The sequence below is a fragment of the Pelophylax lessonae genome (genome assembly GCF_965119305.1).
Source record: "Pelophylax lessonae genome assembly, chromosome: 2".
In the NCBI taxonomy this organism is placed as follows: Eukaryota; Metazoa; Chordata; class Amphibia; order Anura; family Ranidae; genus Pelophylax; species Pelophylax lessonae.
This window is the reverse complement of record NC_138769.1, coordinates 264,160,321-264,180,323: the sequence shown is the minus strand read 5'-3', so window position 1 is coordinate 264,180,323 and position 20,003 is coordinate 264,160,321. Positions and strand designations below refer to the sequence as shown.

Below are 20,003 nucleotides of genomic sequence, written 5' to 3'. Positions count from 1 at the left end.
ATGACCAGTATAATTTAAAATGTACAAATGTCCATTTGTGTTAACAGCAACCAATAGAATTGATAAAGTTGTGCAAGTATCCAGTTATTGTTAATTAAAAGTGACACTATGGCCAAAATGAAAAATTACATATGATACAGTCTGTCACTAGGATTAACACAACCGTCTAAATTTTGACATCAAATTTAGATTTAGTTTTAGGCATAGTCCTTTGACGTAAATGCCATTTTAGTTTTAGTTATATTTTAGTAATCTGAATTTAAGTATTTGTATTTTAGTGGTCTAAAATTTTCAGTATATTTTATTCGACTAAAATCGAATGGATTTAGTTAAATTGTAGCGTATTTAGGCATTTCTCTAGAACTTCCAAACTGGTTATATACTCCTGGAGTAAAAATCTAATAGCATGTAGTGGGGGTGGAGAAGTAAATGGTAGTGAGGGAGTGCACAGGGCAAAGAACTGATCAGGGGAGGTTGTTTTTTTATACAGTGCCAAGAACTGCTACCTGACTGGGAGGGGAGACACTCACCACGTGGTTTGCAGGGCATTGTTCCAGAATTCCCAGGCACCAGGCAGACAGAGGGATCCAGAGGGAGCCAGTGTCACTCACCAATACGGCTTGTCAGCGGGCTAGGACTTTAACAGAGGTTCAGGTGGGTAAACGTCCCTCCTACACATTGTCATTCCGTTTTCATTTGTTGACAAAAATTTGAATAGATTTTTTATCATAGTTTTCATATATTGACTGAATTTGAATTTTATTTTCCTTTAGTTTTCATTACTAAAAAAACATGCAGCTGACGAAAATTACAAAAAAACGGAATTTTTGTAAAATCTTACCTGTAAAATTCCTTTCTCTGAGTCCTCCGACAGTCGCCGCCTCTTCATATTCGTCACATATGGGTATTAGACTTTGCTCCGAAGGAGTAGCTAGGCAACAGAATATGTTAACATTAAAGCTTTTAACATATCCCACCCTCAAGGGGTGGTCCCCTCAGTCAATACCCTCCTACTTCCTGCAACCATATCTCAGTTTTAGTGGAATAGCAGTAGAGTATACAACCAAACCCCAAAAGAGGGGCGGGGGCGGCGACTGTCGGAGGGCTCAGAGAAAGGAATTTTACAGGTAAGATTTTACAAAAATTCCGTTTTCTCTTACGTCCTCCGACAGTCGCCGCCTCTTCATATTCGTCACATATGGGGACGTCCCAAAGCAGTGCAAACATGAGGGGTGGGAAACGCATCCGCGCCGAAAAGGCAACGCAGTCTCCGCATCAAAGAAAGGAACCTTACCAAAGGAAGGAACCCAGCTGGGCAACAGGAAAAAACAGGTGCTCAACAGGAGCAACAACCCAGGAAAAAACAAATAACCAGGGGATAAAAAACTTATCCCAACAGCCAGCGGTCCCCACAAGGGACCCTAGGGAACCGCCGCACTAAGAACCTTGCGGCCAAAGGAAGCATCCGCAGATGCCTGAACATCTACTTTGTAGAATTTTGTGAAAGTGTGCACGGTCGACCAAGTCGCCGCCTTGCACACCTGGGCCACAGAAGCCCCATGACGACAGGCCCAAGACGTACTCAGAGATCTAGTAGAGTGCGCCTTCACAGGCACAGGGGGAACCTTCCCCTGCAAAGCATAGGCCTATTCAATGGTCTGCCTGATCCATTTGGCGATGGTAGAGGCCGACGCCGCCATGCCCTTCCGAGGACCCTCTGGAAGAACAAACAAGGAATCCGTCTTTCGAAAAGACTCAGTCGATTTAAGGTAAACCCTTACCGCCCGAACAACATCCAGAGAATGTAATCTCACCTCCTTTGGATGTTTAGGCTTCGCGCACAGCGAAGGCAAGACAATATCCTCATTAAGATGGAATTCCGAAACTCGTTTCGGAAGAAAAGAAGGATTAGGTCGCAAGACCACCTTATCCAAATGAACAACCAGATACGGAGACTTGCAGGACAAAGCTGCCAGCTCCGACACTCTGCGAGCCGAAGTGATCGCCACCAAAAAGGCGACCTTTTTGGACAACATAGACAACGAGATCTCCCTGATCTGTTCAAAAGGAGCACGTTGCAACACAGACAGAACGAGATTCAAGTCCCAAGGGGGCAAAGGATCCCTCCTAGGAGGAACCAGATGCCGCACACCCTGAACAAAAGTGCCAACCAAGGAGTTGGAAGCCACGGGACATTGAAACAGAACGGCCAGTGCAGACACCTGACCCTTTATTGTAGCCAGCGCCAAACGCTGATCGACACCCGTTTGAAGGAAGGACAGCACTCGGGAAACCGAGTAAGTGCGGGGTGAAAACCCCCTGGACTCACACCAGGCAAAATAGGCCTTCCAAGTACGGTAATAAACCTTCCCCGAGGAAGACTTTCTCGCGTTGATCAAAGTATGAACGACCTCTGGGGAGAGACCCTTCTCCTTCAGGACCTCGGTCTCAACAGCCAGGCCGTCAAAGCCAGCGACTGTAAAGCAGGATGGAATATCGGTCCTTGAGACAGGAGATCGTCTCGAAGAGGCAGACGCCACGGGGCGTCGACCGCCAGATTCACGAGGTCTGCGTACCAGGACCGGCGAGGCCAGTCCGGTGCCACAAGAATCACCGTGCTGCGTTCCGAGTGTAACCTGCGAAGGAACCTGGACAGCAACTGAATCGGTGGAAACGCGTACATCAGCCTGTACTGATGCCACGGGGCCACTAACGCGTCCGACGCGTCTGCCCGAGGGTCGCGCGTCCTTGCCACGAACCTTCTCACCTTGTTGTTGAGACGAGACGCGAACAGGTCCACATCTGGAAGACCCCACTTCGCGCACAACATCTGGAAGACAGCCGGGTGGAGAGACCATTCCCCCTGATCCAGGGTCTGGCGACTCAGATAGTCCGCCTGCCAGTTCTCCACCCCCGGAATGTGAACCGCCGTTATCGCCGGGACATGAGTCTCGGCCCAAGACAGAATGTCGGCCACTTCTCGAGCCGCTCGGGCACTCCTGGTGCCCCCTTGGTGGTTGATGTAGGCCACCGCCGTGGCATTGTCCGTCTGCACCCGAACCGGGCAGCCCTGCAGCCGGTCCGTCCAGCGATGAAGACAGAGACTTATCGCACGCAATTCCAGAATGTTGATCGGAAGGGAAGACTCCCCCTCCGACCAAGTTCCCTGGGCGGACAGAACGCCCAGAACACCACCCCAGCCCGACAGGCTGGCATCCGTGGTGATCACCGTCCACGAGACAGGACGAAACGACTTGCCCCCGGACACCATCGGGGACTGGAGCCACCACAGAAGGTCTCTTCTGGTGCGATGACTCAACGAGATTTGAAGATCCAGAGATTGAGGTCGCCCGTCCCACCTGGACAGGATCTCCGCTTGGAGACCCCGCGTGTGAAACTGGGCGAAGGGAATCGCCTCGAAGGCCGAGACCATCAATCCCAGACATCTCATGCACGTCCGCAGAGACGAGTGCGGAACGTCCCTGAGGGACCTGACTTCCTCCTGAAGAGTACTGAGCTTGTCTTCCGGCAGGAAGACCTTCGCCTGCACCGAGTCCAGAATCATTCCCAGGTAGGGAAGACGAACCGACGGACTCAGTGTCGACTTTGGAAAATTTATCGTCCAACCAAACTCCTGCAGAGTTTGCATCGTGACAGACAGGTCCTTCTCCAGACCCTGGCTGGTCGCAGACCGAACCAGAATGTCGTCCAGATACCCCAGGACAGAAATGCCCTGGGCCCTCAATAATGCCAGAACCGGTACAAGCACCAAAAGGCAACGCCACGAACTGGTAGTGATCCTCCGCAATGGCAAATCGAAGGTACCTCTGGTGACCCTCGAAAATGGGGATGTGAAGATACGCATCCTTCAAATCGATGGAGGCCATGAATTCCCCCGGAACCAGGGCAGCCACCACCGACCGCAGGGATTCCATGCGAAACTTGCGAACCCGCACAGAGCGGTTCAGAGCCTTCAAGTCCAGAATTGGACGAACCTTGCCCTCCTTTCTGGGCACGGTGAACAGATAGGAATAAAACCCCCGAAATCTGTCCCGATGAGGCACCGGAACTACCACTCCCTGAGCCCTCAGGTCCCGCACCGCCAGGTGCAGGTCCCGTAAACGCTCTGGAGACAGTTGAAGATTTGAGGGAAAAAATCTGCTCTCCGGCCGAGAGAGAAACTCGATCTTGTAACCAGATCGAACGATCTCCTGAACCCATCTGTCCCGCACGCGGGCCAACCAGGGCTGAAGAAAACCGAGCAAGCGTCCCCCACCCCAAAACTGGGTGAGGGCGCCCCTTCAGGCCGCACTGTTATGGGCTGCGGATCCGGATTGACCGGACTTCTGTTTTCCAGACCAGGGCTTCTTCTGAGAGCCTTGACCTTTGAACGGTTTGCCCTTGTAGTGCGACCGAAAGGCACGAAAGGACCCCTGAGGGGGCCGAAAATTAGCATGCTTCTTCCCAGAAGCCCCCTTAGCCTTGGGGAAATGGGGCAAGAGAGTGCTCTTACCTCCGGTGATCCCCTTAATCAACACATCCAAGGACTCCCCAAAAAGGCGAGACCCATCATAAGGCAGATTGGCTAAGGTCTTACGTGAAGACTGGTCCACCGACCAACATTTCAACCAAACCAGGCGGCGAGACAACACCGCCACGCTGTGCACACGTGCAGCCAACGGGACTAGGTCCAAGTCCGCATCACACAGATACATGACACCCTGGTGGATTTGATCCACCATATCCAGGGTCGCCGGCGAGGCCGAATCGGCCACTAGGACGCGCCTAAGCATCTGCGTCCAACTTGCGACCGCCTGGGCCGCCATGAGAGAGGCAAACAGAGCCTTAAGCATAGAACCCGTAACAGAATAAGTATGACGGGCAAGAGACTCCAATCTCCTATCTGTGGCATCACGGAACACAGGGGAATCCTCTGCAGGAATCGCAGTGGATTTGTTTAAAACCGCAATTGCGTGATCCACTGGGGGTGGCACACACCACCTTTCATCAGTGGAAGGCGAGAAAGGATAACGCAGCTTGAACCTACTTGGTACAGCAAAAGGTTTGCGCAGATTGCGCCATTGTTCCTTAACAGCGCGCTGAAAATCATCATTGCAGGGAAAAACCTGCGGCGCCCTGCGTTTTCTCTGCGTCCCATAAGCCGCCAAGGCAGCGGGGGGACACACTTCATCCTGCAAACGCAGCGTTTGTTTTATGGAAGCAATCAATTCATCCATGATTGCAAGCTCTTCAGGCGAGCCAGGGGGAGAATTAACCCCTTCAACTTCAGCCTCCACCTCGGACCCCACTAGATCCAGGGAGGAGCGGGACCCCGATAAGGAGGCCCCCGCCATAACAACCCCATCACCTTCACCCTCAGAAACAGAGGAAAGAACAACTCTGGGTCTTTTAGTAGATTGAGCAGCCACCAGCATCTGCACCTGAGCAGCAAGGCCAGCCACAATAGTGGCTAAATCCCCCCCTGGGGGGGAAACAGCGGTCCCCTGGCTTTCCACCAAGGCGGTAGGAAATTTGCCCTCCTGAGAATCCATTGCCCCTATAACAAATGCCGGATAATAAAGGGTTAACTGCCCCTTTAACACGCGCGGCGAGCGCAGCCCACCGCACCACACACAAGCACAATGAGACCCCCACAGGGACAATAAAACTGACACAGGCAATGGATAGGGAGGATATAACCTGAGGAGACCCTCGCCGCTGCTGCTGCCGCCTCGATCGGTGTTCCTGGAGAAGAGGAAGTGATGCTGCCAGGGCGCTCTATGAAAGCCTATGGGAGGCTACAAGAAAATGGCCGCCATGCATGTAGAACATGCGGCCGGAGCGAGTGTAGGCAAAATGGCGCCGTTTGGCGCCGAAACCGCCGCTCCACAGTACAGTAATGCACACATGTCTGTATATAAAAAAACATGTCAGATCGCCGCAGCGATCGCTGTATAATGCCCAAACATGCCACAAAACATGCCCCACAGCACACAGCTTCACACACTGACAAGGCTGACACACACAGTGTCACACAGCTCCCCCCCCCCTTGCAGCCCACAGCATGCAGCCGAGAGATAGGGAGACAAACAGTGTGAATAGAGGCAGGTTACACAGTCCCAGACTGACACCCCCCCAGACAGACAGGTCCCCACATAAATACACTTACCTCACAATGGCGTGGGGGACCCGCACAGGCGAACAAGCCGCTGCACATGAGGCAGGGAGAGTCGCATACAAGACGCACAGAATGGGGGTTAAGAAACCGCACAGCGTCCAGTGAGGTAGCCACCTCACCAATCATCCCTGCACTGAACAGGGATGGGTCGTTCACTGTGCCAGGAGCGTTACCTGGCTGAACGCTCGATGGCAGGCTGGGAAGCCACTGACCCACGACCTGCGACCAGGGGGATCAGCCCGAGACCCAGCCCGCATGATCCTCTTCATCCGAAGAACTAACTAAAGCTGACAAAAAGAACAGCTAAGTAAAGGTAGAGAGAAAACTCAAACAAAAAATCAAAAAAGAAGAAAGAGTCTGGGGCACAAAGCCCCAGCACAGAGAGAGCCAGCCACTCCTGACAAGCTAGACATTAAAACTGAGATATGGTTGCAGGAAGTAGGAGGGTATTGACTGAGGGGACCACCCCTTGAGGGTGGGATATGTTAAAAGCTTTAATGTTAACATATTCTGTTGCCTAGCTACTCCTTCGGAGCAAAGTCTAATACCCATATGTGACGAATATGAAGAGGCGGCGACTGTCGGAGGACGTAAGAGAAATATTTTTTTTTGTTTTTCAAGTTTCTTTAACAGCTCAAACTATCCAGCAAAAGTGACTGTTAAAAGGGTTGAGACCAAGCATTTAACACTGACGGGGGGGGTTGCAATGGTCATGTTTTATTAATGTAAAACATTTATCCCAAAAGAAGAAAAAAAAATACTGCTTAATAAGTGTTAGTTAGTTGCATATGTATAGTCTATCTAAATCTATTTAAAGTGGTTCTAAAGCCTAAACATTTTTTACCCTAAAGTCATTCTAAAGGCTGGAGGTTTTTTTACCTTAATGCATTCTCTGCATTAGGGTAAAAAAAAAAAAAAAACCTGAGTGCAGTCCCCCCGCCTTATACTTACTTGAGCCCAATCTTAATCCAGCAACATGCACAGGAACAGCAGCTGTCAATCGCAGCCAGTAAGGACGGAGAGGGGTAAAGGTAGAGCCACGCTTTGTGTGTCTCGGGAGCGAGGCGCGCAGTCTATGGACACAGGCAGCGTGGCTTAGGATCGAGCCTACAGGTGTGTCATGGTAGGAGGCTGCTTCCTATGGTATCACAGGGAGAAAAGGAAGAGCCATTAAGTGCCAGTGTAGATTCAAGAAGAGGAGCATCAGGGCTGACCACAGAACAGGTAAGTAAAAACCTGATTGGCATTTCAAGAAATTGTGTTTACAATCACTTTAACACTACCCTCTCCACTGATTGACAATATCACTGTCCAAGGGTACTCCTGCATTGATATAGTGCAGGAATTAATGTAATCACCCTAATACAGGAGTTGTGTTACTTTCCAATCACCAGATAAACCAAAGTAGTAAAAGCTTGGAAAAAAATGGAAAACAAATGCAGCCACCAAATCCAATGATTAGTAAGATACAATATAGAATACATTTTTGTGTCTGGGTTTAGTTACACTTTGAATACAGTTCATATTATTGTGCACATATGCAACTGCAATAATCAACTGCTACAAAGGATCAAGTTGCTAAACTTCATTACTCTCCCCAGGTTTCAAATATGTGCATGAAAGCTTCAAAAGAAAAGTATGGCTTTTTAGAAAAATAAAAAATTCACTCACCTAGAAGGCTGCAGCTGTTCCCTGCTGCCTCTAAGACTGAGAACTACAATCAAACACCACTGATTGCGCAGCTCTCGGGCCTCAGTCTGCAGAGAGCTGGTGACTGTCAGTCACGGACTCTCTGCTCTGCCCCTCCAGTGCTTACTGGAGCACAGGGCTGTGGAGGGGGCAGAAGCGGCTGGCTCAGGCTCTTCGTGGATTGCTGAGAGGCTGAGCCAGTTGCCAGTCCAGACTTCTGGGAGGGATCTTTTTAAAGCTTGGTCTGTGACATCAGTTAACACCACGCTTTAGCTGAAAACAGGTCACAGGTGTGCAGAACTGATCTATATGAAAATCATACTATACCTCTCCTCTAATCACTTGTCTACCAGTGCAATTTTCTATTTTTTTTTTTTGCATGCATTTAAAATCTGCATTTTTTTTTTTTATAGAAATTACTGTACCCCCCCCCCCCCCAAAAAAACAAAAACAAAGAAAAAGCGTATTTTCTGAAAGCAGAGACCCTGCTTTATTTCACAAATCATCCTGTTCCTTTTAAACTCTGTGTACGTTTAGTCAACCATAAATAACCTAGAATTCATCCAGAGATCCCCATTTGTATTTGTTTATTTTATGCTTTAGGTGGAGTTTACCTGGGACGACATCACCCTATCGGAGTGGATCTGTGCCGCCGGGAGAATGGGGATTTCTGTCTCACTGGCTTAGGCTGTAAGGTGAGCATTGTTGAACTGCTGTTTTACATTGGAAGCATTTGCTATTTTACTGTGAGTGCATTTTACTGGCAGTTTTTTAATAAAATTGTTGTACAAAGAGCACTAGATGGTCCCTTTTTACTTTACTAAGGAATTCACTTATGAAACCGAATTGGAGATGTACTAGGCTGCTGCATGTGCGGCCTGATCCAGAGAGATATCCATATGTTTCCTTGCAGAATGGGAAATAGATGACCGGTATATAATGCACCTGGAAAAACCTACAGGCCACCTAATCGGTTGTCGACCACCCGCCGCATATTTTACCTGTATATTACCTGTACATTGCTCGCACCTGCGGGTAGGGGGCACATGTGCCCGCTCGGCGGCGATCAGATTAGTTCCAGAACCGATCAATCTACAGGTCCAGGCCAATGATTTATGGCCTGGACCTGCTGATAGGTTCTGACGAATCCCAGAATGTCCTGTGGCTGTGTAATATAAACACAGGCACAGGAAATTATGTGATCACCTCTCCTGGAGCAATTTTCGGTCCCAGCGTGAGAGGAGATCACATCAGCTAGTAAGTACAAGCACTACACTGACACCAGTACACAGGCACATTTAACCTCTTGATCGCCCCCTCCCCCCATAAACCCTTTCACGCCCTGTCACAGCTTCGCTATATACAATGTACAGATATTTTACGGATTACTGTTTTAGTGTCAGCAGCAGTTAGCGTCAGTCCCAGACAGGTTTAATCCCCTGATGCCCCCCAGCTAACCCCTTCACTGCCCTTTCACAGTGTCTTTAGTACAGTGTACAGATCATTTTTCTGATCACTGTATTAGTGTCACGGGTGACGTCAGTTAGCGTCAACCCAGGATAGTGTGATTTCCTGCGGCATATTCACTAATAAATTGTAACCCTTTGATTGCCAGTGACACACATGCACACACTAAACACTTCCATTACTAGTATAGTATAGTGTCTGAACGGATCAATATCTTTGATCAGAACTAGGCTAGCATCCCCAATAGTACAGAATAGTGTTCCCAAAAGGCAACGTTAGCAGGATCAGCCCCGATACGCACCAGCACCTGCAGTTACCCCCTGCGCCCAGCCCCCAAAAAGTGCAGTATCTGTAGATCACTGTCACTTCTGATACACAATACACAAAACCGCAGCGTTCGCAGAGTCAGGCCTGATCTCTACGAAAGCTAGCAGATCCATTTTTTGGTAGCTGTTCAAACAGTTCCTGACAACCAGGTACTTTTTTACCTGTGAGTCACACTAGGTACCTATACATTTATTGGCCAAAATGTCCAAACAGAGGTACACTAGCGAAGAGGCCTACACGATATTGAGCATGATAGATAAGAGTGATGGTAAAGACTCATTGTCAGAATCGGGCTCAGTATTTGAACCTGTAAAGAGCAGAAGCACCCTGACAGATAGCACTGACGATGGAGTAGTGGTCCATGCTTAGGTCAGGCGTACCCGACTCTGTTCCCAGGTTGTTGAGGTGCAACAATTGCAAGGTTCTCGTACGCAGCTGAGTGTCCATTCTAGTGCCGCTCAACCTTCTTGTGAACTGGCGAGCACCAGCAGCCTAGTACAAACCAGCACTGCAGTAACACTTGGTGACGTGGCGAGTCCCATAAGTGCAGTTCAAGCTGGTGCAGTGGCTAGAACAAGTAGTGTCCCGCAGCTACCAAGAATTGAAAGACAGGCCCGTAGAGCCCATAGTGTCCTTTCTGATGTGCTTGCAAATCCAGACTGGGAGCCCACCACTTCTGCAGCGCCCGTATTTCCCCCATTCACTGGCCAGCCTGGAATTCAGGTGGAAATAGCGGATTTTACTTCCCTTGGTTTTATGATATTTTTCACAGAAGATCTGTACAGATCTATTGTGGACCAAAGCAATTTTTCAACCCAAATTTGACCCTTGCCAGAGAATTTGCATGGAAACATATCACTGTTTCCGAATTTAGAACCTTTCTGGGCCTATCCCTCATCATGGGCATTACTAAAACTAGTGAGTTGTGGTTATATTTGTCCACTGGCCCAATTCATCATATGCCCGTGTTCTATGCTGCCATGGCTAGATATGAGAAAATCTTGCAGCACATGCATTTCAATGACAATGAACTCTGTCGTCCTTGGTGTGACCCCTGGACATGACCGGCTCCACAAAATTCGGCCCCTCGTAAAGCACTTTAACCAAAAATTTGCACCTTTGTTTACGCCCCAACAAGCGGTCTTTGCTGAGGAGTCCATGATTAAGTTTTCTATCCGCCTTGTTTTCAAACAGTATCTCCCCAGCAAGCGTACCGGATATGGGGTCAAGATGTATAAGCTCTGTGTCAGGGCAACAAGCTATACATGTTGTTTCCGGATATACGAGGGAAAAGATAGAGTGGAGCCCCCGACTGCCCAGACTACATAGGGAGCAGCAGCAAGATTGTTTGGGACTTGGTGTCACCATTATTCGGAAAGGGATACCATTTCTATATGGACAATGCCACCTTTTAGTCACCTTTTTGATTCTGGAATTGGCGCATGTGGCGCCGTGCGACCTTATCGCTGTGTCTTCCCCCAATGTCTTGTAGATGCTTGACTTAGACAGGGAGAGAGAGCCTGCTTGAAGTGTAATAATACTGTATATAACATATAACTCATTTTCTTTACCTGATAAACCTAAAGTAATTTTCAGAAAGGCAACTAATTTACGTGATAGGTTAGCCCCTAATGTAGTGAACCTCTCTTTGATGACCAACATTTTTCTCAGCTATGAAAGTTTTTTTCCATGCAATAAGTGCGGTAAATGTGGAGTTCAGGGTAATAACTGCAAAAACAGACACTGTTTTTATTCAACTAATACTAATAAATCCTATGATGTGGATTCCTTTATCTCATGCAATACCACACATGTGAATTATCCCCTCCAATGTACGTGGGGGATCCAGTATGTTGGGAGAACTAAGACGTTTGTGTGATCGTCTCAGGGAACAGGTTTCTAACATTAGACGGGGCTATAAAGATCATAGCATTTCAGCTCATTTTAGGAATGTACATAACAAAAAGCCTAACGATATTTCATTTGTTGGTATTGATAAACTTGAACCCCATTGGAGAGAATGTAATAAAACTAGGAAAATATCCAAATTGGAAATGAAATAGGTTTATGAGTTGCATACTTATGCCCCCTATGGCTTAAATGTTGACTGGGACATAAGTTGTTTTATTGATACTAAATAGCGCTGTATGGACAGCATATTTTTTATTTTTCTGTTTTATATATTGATGCATTATTATCCCTTAGAAAGTTGGTGCAGGAAAAAAAGAAAAAAAAATGTTTTTTTTATTTTATTTTTTTATATATTTTGGCTTATGTTTTGGGGGTCTACATTTTTATGGAGTTTTTTGTCTTTATATATTTACATCTAAAGTTATGGTAATCTGTATGGTGACTCCCCCTTTCTTTGCAGGTTTAAATTTGCACATTATATTTTTATTTTGTATTAGTTTTGATTTTTAAATTAGAACTGTGTTTTATATGCCTAACTGGATGAACCACACGCTTAGGTTCATTAAAGATATTTCACAATTATCTGTATTGCAATTTTTGCTTTGTTCTCTTTTCTAAGATGGCTGTTTCTGTTCTTCCTGTTGTGGCCGAAAACCAACTTCCTGAGACTAAGCAAATATGACCTATTGACCATTTCCGGTTCTTCGGCAGATTGGCCGCGCCGCTACTTCCTGTCGCTGCATTTTCGTGTAAATTATTCAAACCTGCAGATTGGGGGACACCAGTATAAATATGTGCATTCATTTCGGTGCCAATTGACTCTGTGTCCATTAGGATGAAACACGTCAGTGAGACGTTTTGGCATTGACGTCCCACTGCTGTGAGATTATGGGTTGCCAGCAACATCCTTTGTGAGTCACATGCATTTTGCTGTATTGTCCTTGTTAATTTGTCTGTCTCAATAAAACGTACTGAACAATCATTTTACCTTTGGGCTCTGGCTGAGCTGCTTAATTTCCTAGTTGGATTCATTTATGGTGATTCAGCGGAGGCCTTCCTTCCAGAGTGATCCTGGGTCATATACGTTTGAGGCTTTCTAGCTACTGTAATGGTAGCCACATTATTTGGGGATTGCTCAATCTTTCTGGTGATGGCGGTGACTCATGACTGATATACAAGTACTGCACCTTTAAATGAGGGCTATTACCTTTATGATCTACATTTTGGATACCAAGTTGTATGGACATTATTAAAGTGTGCCACGCTTTTTGATTTTTGTATGTTTTAAGCAGGTTGGGTACAACTCTTGTGTCAGCTGCCTTTTGTTTTGCATACAGTGCAGAAACACCTTTGTTACAGTTTAAAGTTTTTTACAGTTACAAAAAAAAGTGTAAAAAAAACAGACAAAAAAATAAAGCCAAAAATAGTTTGAGTAAATTTTCAGTTGTTACCGTTTTACTGTACTTTAGAATATACTACTATACTATAATGTTTTGTTACTGTTTTTCATTGTTAACCATAGTTTGCAGATACCGCCATTCTACTGTTTTACTGTACTGGATACTATTATATTGCATTCTTACTTTGTTTTATTGATAACCATTGTTTGCTTTGCAGGTACGCCCATCAGCTGCAGCACTGATCTGTTTATTCTGGCAGCAACATCGCTTGCTTTCAGCATTTACGTAAACCATTGATTGCAGCGCTGTAGGAGGGGATTTCACCACCGCAGTTAAAAAAAAAGACCATATAAGGGGAATTTGGCTCGATTGATGTGGATAAAGAAATCTCTGCCATAAAAAGTGTAAAAAAAATACATGGCGAAGCATAGGGCAGATGCGCCCTCTGCGTCCACCCCATCCCCTATGTTTCGCCATATATTTTTTTAACCTTTTAATGGCAGTAATTTCCTAATCCATGTCGATTGAGCCCATGGGCAGAACGAAAAAAAAAAAAAACAACATTGCATGTATGCCCATTATTAGAAGTGGGTGGATGCTGGGAGGTCTAATGGTGGGCATACCACACACTTTCTTGCAGCGCTTTCTTCATCCACATTGATCAATGTGAATGGAGGAATCGGTTAGGTTCTCTTTCTTCGTTCAGCCCACAGGCTGCATGAAAAAAAAAACACAACAATACAATCTATGCCTAACAAGGATCATCAATTTACTGTTACGTCGCTGGACTTTGAGTGGGTAAAGCGGGTTGATGCCTGCAGGTTCAGGCATCATCTTGGTATTGTTTTTTTCAGCCGGCAGTTGGCTTTTATGTGAAAGCAATCCTAGCAGCTAATTAACCGCTAGACTGCTTTTACGAGCACTGGGACATGGCCCCCCCCCCCCGCCCCCACCTGTTATCAGGGATATTTACATTTTGTGTGATAATAAAAGTGATTAAGAAAAATTAAAGGGATAGTGTAAAAAAAAAAATAGGGCAAAAAAAAAAAAATAAGAAAGCACCCCTGTGCCCCCCTACATCGTATGCAAACCGCAATTGCACCATGCATGTGAGGTATCACCGCCAATGTCAGATCGAGGGCAGTAATTCTAGCAGTAGACCTTGTGACAGTATTCACCGTCACTGGAATTTAAGGACAGATAAGTAATGGTTTGGATTGCTTCATATTTGTCAGCAATATCTCCATATAGAAATAACGGAATTTTTTTAAAATCTTACCGTAAAATTCCTTTCTCTGAGTCCTCTGACAGCCGCCACCCACTCATACAGTCTTCACCAATGGGTATTGACCTCTTAGCCATAGGAGCAAGCTAGGCATAAGACTTGATAAAAACAAAGTAATTTACATACATTCCAATACCCCCCTGCTATTAGCTATCCCAACTCAGCTTGGTAGCAAGCAGTTAAAGTCCAAAGAACCCCAAATAGAGGGGCGGGGGCGGCGACTGTCAGAGGACTCAGAGAAAGGAATTTTACGGTAAGATTTTACAAAAATTCAGTTTTCTCTTACGTCCTCTGACAGTCGCCGCCCACTCATACAGTCTTCACCAATGGGATGTCCCAAAGCAGTGTAGACATGAGGGGTGGGAAAAAGGCAGAAAGGCAACGCAGCACCCACATCAGAGAAAGGAACCTTAAATGATCAGAAAGGTATCCTCCGGTAACCTAAATGGCTCAACTGGAGCAACAACCCAGGAAAGCAAATAAACAAGGGGGAAAATACCCCCAACAGTCAGGGCCCTGCAAAACTAGGGCCCCCTTACGGCACTGCCGCACACAGAACTTTGCGGCCAAAAGAGGCATCTGCTGATGCCAGAACATCAAGTTTATAGAACTTTGAAAAGGCGTGCACAGACGACCAAGTCGCAGCCTTGCACACCTGGGCCACCGGTGTAACCTCTTGGTTTCAAAAATAACATGAATGATATAATGAGATAACGTGGCAGTAGAATATATATTGTGAGCTGACGCGTTTCGGGAGCATAATCTCCCTTCTTCAGAGATCAATGTGTTCAAGGTATCTCTATAAAAAGACAATATATTACAGTATGCAGTAGGGATGGAATTTGAATGAAAAAAGGTTCAGTCAAATAATGAGAACTCAAAGAGTACTAAATACTCACAGATCAATGAAACTCAAATGGCAAAAACGAACTCCTATATGGCAGCGGTGCATCGTGTCTAACCCGGGAGCTGAAGGGTCCCAATGTGACAGCAACCAGAGAGGGGGGTCCATGGCAGGCAAGTGTGTGTGTGTGTGTGTGTGTGTGTGTGTGTGAAAGAGAACCTTCCAGACCTGTTGTGTATATATAAGTAACATAATAGTAAAAATGTAGCATGTATGCTACCAATGGTAATAAACATATGTGATTTTATACCAGGTGGGAAGGGCTGGTGTGATGAGAATGTGGGGTTCCCAAAAAGGGTAAAGGAAAAGTGAGAAAAGGAAAGCAGGGGGGGGGATAGGGAGGGAAGGGGGAAAAGAGGAGGGGGAGCCCAAAAGCCAAAAGATGATTGGGGAAGAGTGGCAGTGTGTAGTGAAAAAATTATGTAGGGGGTGAAAAAAGTGAAATAGGGAGTGAGTGAGGTGCTAACCTGAGGAAAGTAAGTGTGAAGAGAGGATGAGACCGTGAAGAGAAAGGTGGGAAATGTCCCAGTGACTGACCTGTCAGGTTGCTCCGTGGCTGGCAGCAAGAACCTTGGTGCCCCCCCCTCTTTTTTGTCTATTTTCCATTTATCATTTTTTTCCTTTCTTTACAGTATGCAGTATCTAACTTATACAGAGTCCTCCCCTATAATTAATATATTTTTTTATGACATAGTGGCTCCTTGTGCTAGGTGGTGTTTTGGTCTTTATCCCGGGAGCTGCGATGTACGAAGAGGGAGGATCCGCCCCCCTTGCTGTCCCCGCCCCTCCCCTGTTTTGGGATAAGTGGGTCCACCTGTACATCGGCGTCATGTTGCACCTTCAGCGCTGTGCGTCAGTGTCTCCACTGACGTACCTGCACTACTGCGTGCCGTCATATCTGCGTATCCTTCACGAGATCACAGATGCCTCGGCTCCGTTTGATCTGTTCTCACCCGCTGCATGACGCTAGGGTCCCTTTCTTGCTGCCAGCCACGGAGCAACCTGACAGGTCAGTCACTGGGACATTTCCCACCTTTCTCTTCATGGTCTCATCCTCTCTTCACACTTACTTTCCTCAGGTTAGCACCTCACTTCCTTTTTCACTTCTTTCACCCCCTACATCATTTTTTCACTGCACACTGCCACTCTTCCCCAATCATCTTTTGGCTTTTGGGCTCCCCCCTCCTCTTTTCCCCCTTCCCTCCCCCTTCCCTTTTCATTTACCCTTTTTGGGAACCCCACATTCTCATCACACCAGCCCTTCCCACCTGGTATAAAATCACATATGTTTATTACCATTGGTAGCATACATGCTACATTTTTACTATTATGTTACTTATATATACAAAACAGGTCTGGAAGGTTCTCTTTCACACACACACACACACACACACACACACACACACACACACACACACACACACTTGCCTGCCATGGACCCCCCTCTCTGGTTGCTGTCACATTGGGACCCTTCAGCTCCCGTTTTAGACACGACGCACCGCTGCCATATAGGAGTTCATTTTTGCCATTTGAGTTTCATTGATCTGTGAGTATTTAGTACTCTGAGTTCTCATTATTTGACTGAACCTTTTTTCATTCAAATTCCATCCCTACTGCATACTGTAATATATTGTCTTTTTATAGAGATACCTTGAACACATTGATCTCTGAAGGGAGATTATGCTCCCGAAACGCGTCAGCTCACAATATATATTATTGTTATCTCATTATATCATTTATGTTATTTTTGAAACCAAGAGGTTACACCAAGATGTCTACCTAAAATGTGATATTATATTATTCATGTTACATGTCATCTGTATTTGAGCTATTGAGCTATACTATGTGCCATTGAGCATATGTTGCCATTTTTATGTATATAATGCAATAAAATCAAATATTGTTTTATTCACATACTGTGCATGTCATTTATTTCCAGCCACTGAGCACGTACCTCACACAAAGTCCCGCGGGCCAATTTTCTCGTTTTGACACACCTTGAATAAAGGTGCGAATCAACGAGTTAGACGCCACGGGGCACTGGAAAAGGACGGCCATAGCAGATACCTGGCCCTTAGTCGTGGTCAACGCAAGGCGCTGGTCCACTCCAGATTGTAGGAAGGCCAACACCCTCGCCACCCAGTAATAACGAGGAGGGAAGCCCCTGGCCTCACACCAGGCAAAATAAGCCTTCCAGGTACGGTAATAAATCTTACCAGACGAGGCCTTCCTTGCTTTGAGCAAGGTAGGAATGACCTATGAGGAGAGACCCCTGTCTCTCAGGATCTGGCTTTCAACAGCCACGCCATTAAAGCCAGCGACTGTAAAGCAGGATGGAAAATTGGTCCCTGAGAAAGAAGATCGTCCCGTAACGGGAGCCACCATGGAGGCTCGACAACTAGTTGAATGATGTCTGCGTACTAAGACCAGCGCGGCCAGTCCGGTGCGTGTGAAACTGGGCAAACGGTATCGCCTCGAAGGCAGACACCATCAATCCCAGGGACCGCATACAGGTCCTGAGTGATGAGGAGTCGTTGTCCCTGAGGGACCTGACCTCGTTCTGCAGGGTCCGGAGCTTGTCCTCCGGCAGAAACACCTTCGCTTGGGCAGAGTCCAGAACAATTGCCAAGTATGGGAGACGAACCGAAGGAGACAAAGTCGACTTCTGAACGTTGATGGTCCATCCGAACTCCTGAACCGTGGTGGACAGATCGCTCATCAGATTCTGACTGGCACTCGATCTTAACAGGAGATCGTCCAGATATCCCAAGACCGCAATGCCCTGTGCCAGTAACAGGCCCAGAACAGGAGCCAGCACTTTGGTAAAGACCCTTGGAGCCGAAGCGAGACCGAAAGGTAACGCCACGAACTGATAGTGTTCCTCCGCGATAGCGAATCTGAGGTACCTCTGATGACCCTCGAATATGGGGATGTGTAAATACGCATCCTTCAGGTCGATGGAGGCCAGTTAATCTCCCAGACTCAATGAGGCCACCACTGAGCGGAGCGATTCCGTGCGGAACTTTTGAACACGCACGAAGCAGTTCAGAGCTTTCAAGTCCAGAATCGGACGCACCTTGCCCTCCTTTCTGGGCACCCCTGATCGAATGATTTCCTGAACCCACCTGTCCGGAATGCGGAGCAGCCAAGGTTGAAGGAAACCACGCAGACGTCCCCCCACCCCAGGAGCCGGTGAGGGCGCCCCTTCAGGCAGTGGCCAACTGGGCCGCCGCACCAGCCTGGGCGGCTTTTGGTGTTCCCGCCCAGGGTTTTCTCTGGCCACCCTGGCCCTTGAAGGCACGAAAGGACCGCTGATTTGGTTTAAAGGAGGGACCCCGCTTACCGCAGAAGGACTTAACCCTAGGATTCTGGGGCAACAGTGTGCTTTTGCCTCCAGTGACACCCTTAACCAACTCATCCAGGGATTCCCCAAAGAGGCGAGACCCGGGATATGGGATGTCGGACACCGTTTTCCTAGAAGTCTGGTCAGCCGACCAACTTTTCAGCCAAATCATGCGACTGTTAAGCACTGCGACACTGGATAGACGCGCAGCTAACGGGGCCTTATTCAAGGCCGCATCGCACAAGTACATGACCCCTTGATAAATCTGGTCCACCATCTCCGGCGTAGTAGGGGGAGCAGAATCAGCCACAAGGGTGCGTCTGAGCACCTTGGTCCAATCCGCCACCGCTTGAGCCACCATGACAGAGGCGAAAATAGGTTTCAGCATGGAACCCGCCACCATGTAAGCATGGCGAGCAAGAGATTCCAGCCTCCTATCCGTAGGATCCCTAAACACCGGAGAATCCTCGGTGGGTACCAGAGTGGCCTTGTTTAACCTGGCCACAGTGTGTTCCACAGTAGGAGCCACACACCAGCACGAATCCATAGGAGACGCAAAGGGGTAAAGAAGTTGAAACTTTTTGTGCACCACAAAAGTGCGCTTTAAGTTACGCCATTGTTCACAGTGGCATGAAACTCAGCGGGGCAAGGAAAAGCCCGCGCTGCCTTAGGGGATCTGTGTGTACCAAAAGAGGACACTATCCCCGGAGGATTGGGCTCATCCTCTAAATGTAGTGTTTCCTTAACGGAAAGGATCAGCGCATCCATAGCTGCATGGTCTTCGGCCGTCCCAGGGGGGGAATCATCCATCCCCACAACCTCCGCCTCCCCTTCAGACTGAGAAGAACGAGACCCTTCAAGGGGCACGCTACCTATGGCAACCATGTCAGACTCAGAATCAGAAGAAAAAGAGCCTAGGCCTTTTTCTAGTACCCTGCGCGGACATCAGAAAATCCACCTTTGACGACAAAGTCGCAAGTGCAGTAGACAGAGTAGTCAGAGTAGAGGATTCAGAAGACCCTGAACCATCCAACAAAGCTGGGGGGGAATTTGCTGTCCTGGGATTCCATAATAAAAAAAAAACAACTTTTTTTTTTTGTTCAAGGTGTACTGGCCCTTAAAGCGCACCTCGATCCCCCGCAGTACACCGCTATGAGGGACTATGCAAAGCGACCCTCAAGCAGGAATAATGCTGACAGCCAGAGGTATCCCACAAAAAAGACAGCAAGACAGACCCCACAAGTGTTACCTACACGCCTGCCGATGTCCTCTGTGCAGAAAGAGGAAGTGATGTCACCGCAATAGGCTGAACTAGGAACTTTAGACTAAGGAAAAATGGTTGCCCATAGACAGTAATGGGAGGCTTCGGGAAAATGGCCGCCGACATGTGCTCAGAACAAAACACATTGCCATACACAAGATGGCGCCACAAACACACTACATACACTGCTGTGTAAGCGCCCACAGTGAGGCCAGCATGCTGCCCACACCTAAAATGG

The 20,003-nt window shown here is 47.3% G+C and overlaps 1 protein-coding gene across 2 annotated transcripts in view; it reads right to left on the bottom strand.

Moving 5' to 3' along the window:
- Nucleotides 1-20,003, bottom strand: part of LEMD1 (LEM domain containing 1) — a 425,098-nt gene that overhangs the window by 262,202 nt on the left and 142,893 nt on the right. The gene's annotated exons all lie outside the window — the stretch shown is intronic.